The sequence below is a fragment of the Phoxinus phoxinus genome (assembly GCF_949152265.1).
Source record: "Phoxinus phoxinus genome assembly, chromosome: 21".
In the NCBI taxonomy this organism is placed as follows: domain Eukaryota; kingdom Metazoa; phylum Chordata; class Actinopteri; order Cypriniformes; family Leuciscidae; genus Phoxinus; species Phoxinus phoxinus.
Window position 1 is genome coordinate 9,915,952 of NC_136896.1, and position 9,579 is coordinate 9,925,530.

The window sequence follows — 9,579 nt, forward strand, 5'->3', positions numbered from 1 at the left end:
TGCTGCTGACAGATTGAAAGCAAATAGGTGGGCGCAATAAACACTGCCACCTGAGAAACTGTGAGAGGGCTGCACTGCCCCAAGCCAGCCACGTCTGCTGGCTATGCCTCAGAACCAAATTAAAGACCAATTAAAGTAACATTACAGCGTAATGAGGCAACTTCCACAGGTTGGGGATGCACACTACATTTATGGAGAAATGAGACAGCATAATACAATTTGGTTAGAGCTTTTTTCAGTGATGCAACTTATACATTATTCTCATACTATTTGATCAGTAGCCTATTGATAATTATTTTTAATATCTTAGAAGTATTGAAGTCATTTTTCCATCCTGACAGTGCTCATGTGGTGGAGCGCTATTAAAGGGAAAGTCCATCCAAAAAAATTCTGTCATCATTTACTCATGTTGGTAACCCAACAGTTTCGGTTCCCATTGACATCCATTGTAATTTGTCCATACAATTGAGGTGAACGGGAACCAAAACCTTTTGGCTGCCAACATTCTTCAAAATATCTTTTTTTGTGTTCATGTCAGAAAGACATTCAAGTTTAGAGTTATATATAATTTAAAAGTTTTCTGGCAATAAATTATTTGAAATAAATTAAGATCAGGCTATATAACAAGCATGACTTCATAGAAAATTAAACAGGTTTTCATAAACTGTAAACTTTTTTATTAAAATATAAATTTACTTTTACGACATACAAATTTGGTGCAGGTTGCAAATTCATGTCCAAAAATATGTGTCAACCAGTTGAGAATCACTGAAGACCAGAGTACATTTGTGAATCAGACATTGAGTCGATTTTGTCAGTTGGAGGGCAGTAAAACAATCATTAACTGGCCGGATTTGCCCCGTGGGCTACTAGATGACATGCCCTGATAATACTCTGTGTGTATATTCACAGACAGGGTCACTTTCAGGGCATTGGAACAACAAGAAATGTTATTCTGGGATCCATGGATTTTAGCAGACCTCATTTTTTGGACACCAAATGTCCAGGCCATTGCTCCTTTTCAACCCCAATGTTAAAAATGAAAAAGCTAGCCACAGAAAAATGATTGGGCAGAGGTCCAGACAGCCAAAACATATTGTATGTCTGGCATAAGAAACAGCCAGCCTGCCAGACAGACAGAGAGTGCATGTCTAGAATGAGTTAGACCAAAAAGCCAGTTTTAACACCACAAAAGTGAAGTACTGCACTGAAGAACAGATACTCACTAATGAGAGAGGGATAAAGAACAGACTACTCCTTTCTCTGTGTCTCATCCTCTCCTCTCACACATAGGTGAGATTGAGCCTTTAGCTCATCCAAAAAAGCAGAGGACATAAGAGTTTAAGCATCACACCAAAGTCACACTGTGCCAGTCGATATCACGCCTGCAGACCTAAGCCACTGGCTGACAATGGAGTGCATTTTATGCTGATAAACATAAGACCCTAGGATTTGAAATAAGCAGTCAGTCTTATTTCTTAAATTCTCTCTGTGGTCCCACATAGAGTTTCTAAGGTACATGGTATCGCTATACTGTCCTGGCTAGAGAGAATATAGCAGCCACACTGTCAGAGAAGGACACATGTTTGACCCATATTCCCATATCCAGCCTCCATGTTCCAGTTCATCCTGTGTATAGAACAGTGTTATTTTACAATCAACTTTTATAGTATGGGGATATAATCAAACGTCTTAAACAAAGGGAGACGTATTGGATCTATTCCTTGAGGGCCACTAATCATCCAGGTCTTAATGAAGATTTTGACCTCACACCTTTTTTGTAATGGTTGTGTCTCAATAGGGACAATGTATTGTTGTCCGTGAATGTTGACTAGTTTTTGCATGAATGTATGAATTTAGAAGTATGATTGGTCACTAGCCTATTCACATTTATTGACTCTTGGGACATATTGTGTGGAGTACACAAGATGTTTGTATTGGTGTTACTCCTATTTTTTCCACTTGGAGATTTCTTATTTTGCCTTGCATTTGTATGGTTTAACCTTTGGCATTAGACATTACCTGAACTGTTGCCTCTAGTGGCAAGTATTTGTGTTGCAAGTGCCAGATTGGCACACCTGAAACCAATGCAACTATAAGTATTGTTTGATTCTGTCTGCTTGTTACCAACACCCTGATGAAGGCCAGTGGGCCAATACGCGTTGGTGTTTTAATGTTTTAGCCCAAATAATAAAGGCTTTTTAACTTTTGCATCCTATTGAGTGCCTGGACTTGGATTTTTTCCAATTCTTCTCTAACCTTTAACCCTTCCAAGAGCACCAGAGGATACAAGGGATACCAGCAGCGCTCCAGTTCCCCTTTGTCTAACTTTTATAGTATATTATTATTTTTAATTAGCTATTATTTTTAAATGTTCACTTAATTTTAGTTTAAATTTGAGTCACTTTTTTAAAAAACATTTCTATTTAGCTTTCTTTCAGTTTTATTTTTAGCCATTTTAGTTCAACTACCTTATTTCAGTTAGTTGCCAGAGCAAACTAATTTTAAAGATTTTAAAGAAATTTTCATTTAAGTTTTTAATGTAATACTTATTTATAGCACATCTGGCTGTCTTTATGTTGTTTTTAACAACGGATTGTAGAGGTGCGGGTAGCGACAGACTTCTTTACACAGCCTCTCTTCAAATTCAACGTCCATGTTGTTTAGCCAGCATATGCACAGTTGGTGCTTTTGTAGCCTATAGTGACAAAAATATAATGTCTGCAAGAGCCTCCGTGTACACCCTCCGATGACGTTTTTTTTTACGTCACGCGGACCCCCGTGCACTCGCTCACACGGAATAGCTTAAATAGTCACTTTCAGCATGTTTCCTATAACAACAACGTCTTATGTTTATATTTTACGTGGCATGAAAAAAGTCACATAAACCACACAAAATGGATATTGTATATATGGATGTAGCTTGAAACAATTAATTTCATGTGATTTTTTTGCTGTTCACACTAGCTAATTCTGATCGGATTTCAATCAGATATGCACAAAAATCGACTGTCTGAACGTAGCCATAGTCAGTCCAAATCCGATTTTTGTGCATATCCGATTGGAATCCGATCATTTAGCACATAAAGTATGAACCGCAAAAAATTTCGTACGTGATTCATATGTGGTTTGAAATCCACATTCGTATGTGGTTTGAAATCATATTCAAATCATATTTCTGGAAATCCGCTTCAGTCTGACCACTCTAACTGGATTTTGCGTGGTTTATGTCACTTTCTCACACCATGTAACACGTAAACATGTCAGACCTTGTAATAGGAAACATTGTGAAAGTCGCTGCAGAAACAAGGTTGTTGTTGACCCGGTTGAGCAGAAAATTACTCTCCAATGGAGACATGTTTTGAGACCTGTGGAGACGACAGCCCGGAATAAAGCTGTGCATTCTGGCCTCCTACGTTTCTGCTGCTGCTTCAGAAGATGCAGTAGTCCAGCGCAGCGGCTACCTAAGACAACATCTGTATAGCAAACCCCTCCATGTTGCTGTTGTTGTTTTTTGGCCTATGCCTACCAACGCAACGTCATTGACATATAAACCAATGTAGATTTTCTGTAAAACAAAAGAGCGCCACAGGACACACAAATCTGGACAATTGCAATACACAGTTTGGTAATCAAACTGAGTCAATAATTTAGATCAGATTCCAATCGGATACACAAATAATCGTATTTGGACTAACGAGGTGAATGTAGCCATATTTGCACTAGTTGATGACAAGTGAGCCGTTCACTGATTCATTCAGGAATTAAAGAAGTGACTCACTTATGAGTGAGTCATTGAATCATTTACTCAACCAATTAATTTAAAGATGCTGATTCATTCAGGAACTTCACTACTATGTGTTGCTTGGAGATGCAACAGTTGATTCTGCTTTGAATTAGTTCGGAACCAGATTTGTTGGCACTGCAGACCAAATATAACTTGCTATGTTATAATATGTAAGTTATTCAATAGTAGCATCTTGTTTATTAAACTCTTGTATCAACTTTAGCCAAAATAAAAGTAATTTCAGAGGCAGAAATAAAGGATTACAAAGACATTTTCTTTGGAATAATGCTAATTGTTCGCAATTAGATCATGAACGTGAAAATGGCTATTTTTGATTTTATGTTGTTTCTAATGTGGCGGCATTGATGTATCATAATATGTTACAGTATTTTGCAGATGCATTATATAGATTTAGCTGCAAATAAGACAACAGCATTGTTTTGATGTTATAAATCTTTAAAGTTTACCACCAGACGAAAAAAGCATGTCACATAGGTTTAGACAAGCTCAACCTTAAATCCAGGGAGAAAGTGAAGCATCCTCAGACATCAAGCTATTTGCTAAAAAAAAAGAAGAAGAAAAAAGAACAACCAGAAAGGGACACTTAACCGTTATCTTCCAATTTCAGAAAGAGAAGGAAAGACAAAACATCTCAGAATTCTGACCAAGTATCTGTATATTACAGAAGGACCCTTCTGTGCTTATAACCCCTATGTGGGCCGATTGTCAAAACATAATTATCTATGCAGCTGTTTTGTCATTCCTCTGTTACTTTTTAAGGATTCTGATGAGGATATCTGCTCCTCTGGTCTTGGTCATTGAGTTAATTAAAAAGAGACCTCACTGGATGGTCCTTCATAAGCCAGAGGCTGCTCATCAACCATGACGGACACACCAAGGACTTTAATCAGAGCTGTTGGATCAACTCATCCTTGGAAGAAAAGACTTTAAAGCAGCAGACTGGAACTTCTCTGTGGACATTCACTATTCCCACCAAAGCAAGATCAAGGAACTTAAGGCTATAAACAATGAAACTTCTCCTGATAATTTTGAGGCCATATAGCAGATTCATAAAATTCCTAATTTCCATCTTTAAAAATATCCTCTGAGTCACAGACTTTTAAAAACTAAGGCAAATTCCTTTAGAAAAGAAATCTGGCAGATATGTTTGCTTGCTATGTTCTCATTTGGTCAGCCCCTGACATGGATGAAGACAAATGTGACTGAAGCAAAGCATACCTCAGGAAACATGACTTTGGCTTTCCAGCTAAGAATCAATATGCCAAAAGATAAGTGTAATACATTGCCTCTCAAATATTGGACACCTTTACTTTGATCCCAAAGGCCGACATGAAATGATTGATATTATATCAGAGTGCTACATTTCACTCACACTCCCCAGTGTTTTAATGTGATTCTCACACCCAAAAGAAAACATATACAGCTTATGTTCTGACAGACTGTTGTAAGTGAAAGAAATGGCTGCTTATTTCTTTACACTAAACCATACATGAGTTTATTTTCAAAAAGCCGAAATCTGCTTATAATATCACAATGTAACTGCATATCTTATAACTGCCACTTTTTTCTCATAATTGTGATTTTGCATCAAACAATTTGACTTTATCTCACAATGCCCTTTTATTTCTTGCAATTGCAAATTTATGCTAATTGCTATAAACCATTAAAAAGATTGGGGTCAGTAAGATTATTTGAAAATAAAATTTGCACTTTTATTCAGAAAGGATGCATTAAATTGTAAAATACTTTTACATTGTTTCAAAAGAAAAAAATATTTAAAATAAATGGTGTTTTTCAAACTTCATATTCATAAAAGAATCCTAAAAACTTTACAAAAAATATTAAGTTAAATGTTTATTTCACAACATTACTGTTTTTGCTGTATTTTTGATCAAATAAATTAAGCATTGGTGAATCATACTGAATATTAAAGAATCTTACTGAGTCCCGTCCCCAATACAGTTAGTGATTATAGTTATTTTTTTACAGTCAGGCATGTTTTTTTTTATCAAGCAAAAGTATCTAATAACAGGGCCCTACCCAGACAAAATTAGAAATATTTAGCAGGTTATGTGATCTCATGTGAGTGTATATGTTCTAATCCTTTTCAAAAAATAAGGAGGGGAAAAAATACTTAGTGCTATAGTAAAAATACTAAAGTAATGTAAGTTTAACCTGTCACATGTTGCCCATGTTGTTTATGCAAAAACATACCTATCAATAACTTACAAATAAGTGAAAATATTAACGCTTTAACTTAAAATAAAACATTCCATGCAAATGTAACAGAATTTGTAATAATGTATTCCTTTCTACCCTCAGTAAAACTCCAGTGTGCCTTAGTTTACCTTTGTTTAAATCTTCCTGCCATTTGTGATGTAAAACAGCATGTATAAGGCCTGTCACTATCATTCCACATGGTGACTCAAGCTGCTCTGTCATGCAGCAGACATTTATATTACGATGTTGTGACAAGAGAAAGTTGACATCCTTGGCATGTCTCATGACTACAGGGTTCAAGTAAAGCATTAACTTCGTTTTCCAGCTCTGCCACAGGATCTAATTATCATCAGCATTGCTTTAGGCCATCACTGCAGTTTCTGGGGGCTTTCATAAAACTCCATCTCATTTCAGTCGACCCTCAATAAGCCGGCACGGTGGGTAGATTGCTCCGAAGTAAGAGCTGTTGTCAATGAGTCTATAATTAACGTGGGCTGAGGCAATGCAGCTGAATTAGCGGAGCTTATGATAGCCCAGAGTGTGAAAGGAGCACAGCAGAGCACAAAAATCCATTTCACACATCGCTCATCCGCTCCTATAAGCAAAGGCAACACTTCTCCCCGACGCGGCCTCATGATTGCTCGTATGATGCTTTAGACCTCATGATATGAAGACAAATGGCACTGAATGTTCATGGATCCTTACACATATTAGTATTACAGGTTCATATGGAGGTTTCAATTGTTCAAAGAATGGTGATGATCTTGTTGAAAGTGCGTTTGGTTAACAAAGGTCATTACGACGGGCGCATGCGACACCCCCACAGGCTCCGACACGATGCAGGGGCCTCCTTACAGCAGTATGAGCATGCTATATTATATTATGATTCAATTTGCATGTATGATTTTATTCTGCACAAACAGCCACATTCGAACGAAGTTTCATTCTGGAAGAGGCCAAATTTCTCTGTATTGTTTTATCGTGATTTCAAAGTAAAAGTGTGTTTTCTCGTCATCTTGATTTTTTTGCACAAGTGGGTAGTTTGGACATTTGGAAGTGGTCTGTTACTGACAGACATGGAGTCATTTCAGCTTGAGTGAGTCCCTGATCAAAACAAAAACGAATTTGCTCATCCATGATGCAGCAGCATTGCTTTTAGAAATGCCTTTTGTTACCTCCAGACAAAGACAACAGAGTCATGATCACTACAAAAACGCAAAAATACAAAAAATAAAGGCCCCTGTATCAATTATTTTTTTCAAATAATATTTTTATTCAGCAATGATGTATTAAATTAATCAAACGTGACAGTAAAGGCTTTAACACTGTTATCAAAAAAAATCTATTTCAAATAAATGCTGTTCATTCTTTTCATCTAAAAAATCCTGAAACTTTTTTCTACATCGATAATAATAACAAATGTTTTTAAATTAGAAAATCAGCAAAGTTTTGGTGTGTTGTGTGTGTGTGTGTGTGTGCGTGTGTGTGTGTGTGTGTGTGTGTGTGTGTGTGTGTGTGTGTGTGTGTGTGTGTGTGTGTGTGTGTGTGTGTGTGTGTGTGTGTGTGTGTGTGTGTGTGTGTGTGTGTGTGTGTGTGTGTGTGTGTGTGTGTGTGTGTGTGTGTGTGTGCATGTTCTTCCATTGAAGCAAAAATGTGCTCGTTGGATCATTCTCAAATATAAAGTTAAAAGTATTCAAAAGAGGGCTAAATTACAAATGCTCGTGTATGACGTCATCATTTGTGTGCAGAGCCCTGAAGATTTGCCGTATGCCACTTGTCATTTTTTCTCAACTTGTCATTGCAACCTCCAAGGCATTTTATTTCACTGAAATCTTCCTACAGGCTTCCTTTTGGCAGCTGTGAATTCACAGATTTCTAAATGAACCTTATTATCATTTTAAATGAATTCACAGATTCATTTTTAAATTAGTTCATGGACATAAATCAGAAAATAGCCCTAAAGCATTGTAAGTGATGTACCTTGCAAGCATCACAAATATGCCTTTATCCAGAGGGCACTCCGCAGTATTACCAGCATCTACGTCAAACTCTTGAATGGAAGCTGTACTTCTGTTAGGGGAAAAGATGTGACAGGGCATATTTGTCAAAAGGAGTTTCCTCTTGTCTCTGATGATTAAGAGACACTAAGGATATACTTTTGTTTGAATCACACACAGCTGAGGATGACAGGCCGGCACTCAGGTACCCATCACCTCCAATCAAAGCAACTCTCACACACGGACAAAGTGAACTCAGAAATATAACAGAGCTACTTAATGTAAATTATGCACTTTGACAAAACTGGCGCAGTATTTATTTCAGTTGAAACAGATGTTATGAATATGTTGAATGTTCAGAATGTACTAATATACACAGTTCTGTCCCCCATAAAAAAAATTACATAAACCCCGCCCCCAGGAACGCGATTTATAGATTATCAAGACAGAATATGCAAATCAATGACTAGAAGATAACTACACATAAGCTACATAAATTAATCAACTAACCATTCAGAAATGTCCTGTCACTTCTTTTTGAGTCTCTCCATCATTGTCTGACTCCAGTTTGAACATAAAAGGCTAAAAGTTTTTTCAATTTTCAGTGCATGTGTATGTGAGCAGTGGCGGACTGGCACCAAAAAGAGGCCCTGGCAATTTTAGCAGAGAGGCCACATTTGTCTTCTCGTGTTGTTGATATGCTCTCATTACCCATCATTCACTCGTCATTATCTATCATCTCATCAGGTCAATGATCGCGAGAAATTCCTTCGCGAATTTCACGAAGTTGTGATCTCGAGAAATTCAAAATAGGCTACCTTATAAATAGAGAGATTACATACATTTAGGCTATTTGTCCTTCACAGGAAAAATAGAAATAAAAAGTCATTATTATTATTTAGTTCAAAGGCTATTATTTTTCAGAGATAGGCCATGGTGTTTGTTTGTTTGCTTTTTTCCTTGTTTTTTGTGGCCGCCTGCAGCTCCGCTTAATTTTTTTATTTTTTTATTCATATTTACATTTATGCATTTGGCAGACGCTTTTATCCAAAGCGACTTACATTGCATTCAAGGTACACATTTTTACATTTTGTCAGTTCATATATTATACTTTATTTATTTATTTAGCCTTTTTATGGTTGTGATGAGCGCCGAGTGAGCCGCTGGCTGTGCTGCCGGTTGCGGGTGGCCAATCCGCCAAAAGGCGGCCGCATCTCCGCTTTATTTATTTATTTAGCCTTTTTATATGGTTGTGCGCCACAAGTTGTGATGAGCGGCGAGCGAGCCGCTGGTGGTGCTGCCGCTTGCAGCCATTGCGCCAACCAGGCGGCCGCAGTGGCATTTGCCCACATTGCCCAATGGCCAGTCCGTCACTGTATGTGAGGTAAAAGGACACAAGCTGTTGAAGTTCCGCCTTCTTTGCGAGGAGCAGCAGCTCATTTGCATTTAAAGGGACAGACACAAAAACGGTGCGTTTTTGCTCACCCTCAAAAAGTGATGATTTTAACATGCTATATAAAAATATCTGTGGAGTATTTTGAGCTGAAACTTCAC

The 9,579-nt window shown here is 37.4% G+C and overlaps 1 long non-coding RNA gene across 1 annotated transcript; it reads right to left on the reverse strand.

Annotated features, from left to right (window-relative positions):
- Positions 1–7,793: 7,793 nt before the first annotated feature.
- LOC306989800 lies at positions 7,794–8,642 on the reverse strand. The gene is made up of 3 exons (XR_013795738.1): positions 8,536–8,642; positions 8,009–8,098; positions 7,794–7,885 (listed from the first exon to the last, which is right to left on the reverse strand). It is a non-coding gene; the product is annotated as an uncharacterized lncRNA (long non-coding RNA).
- Positions 8,643–9,579: the final 937 nt, after the last annotated feature.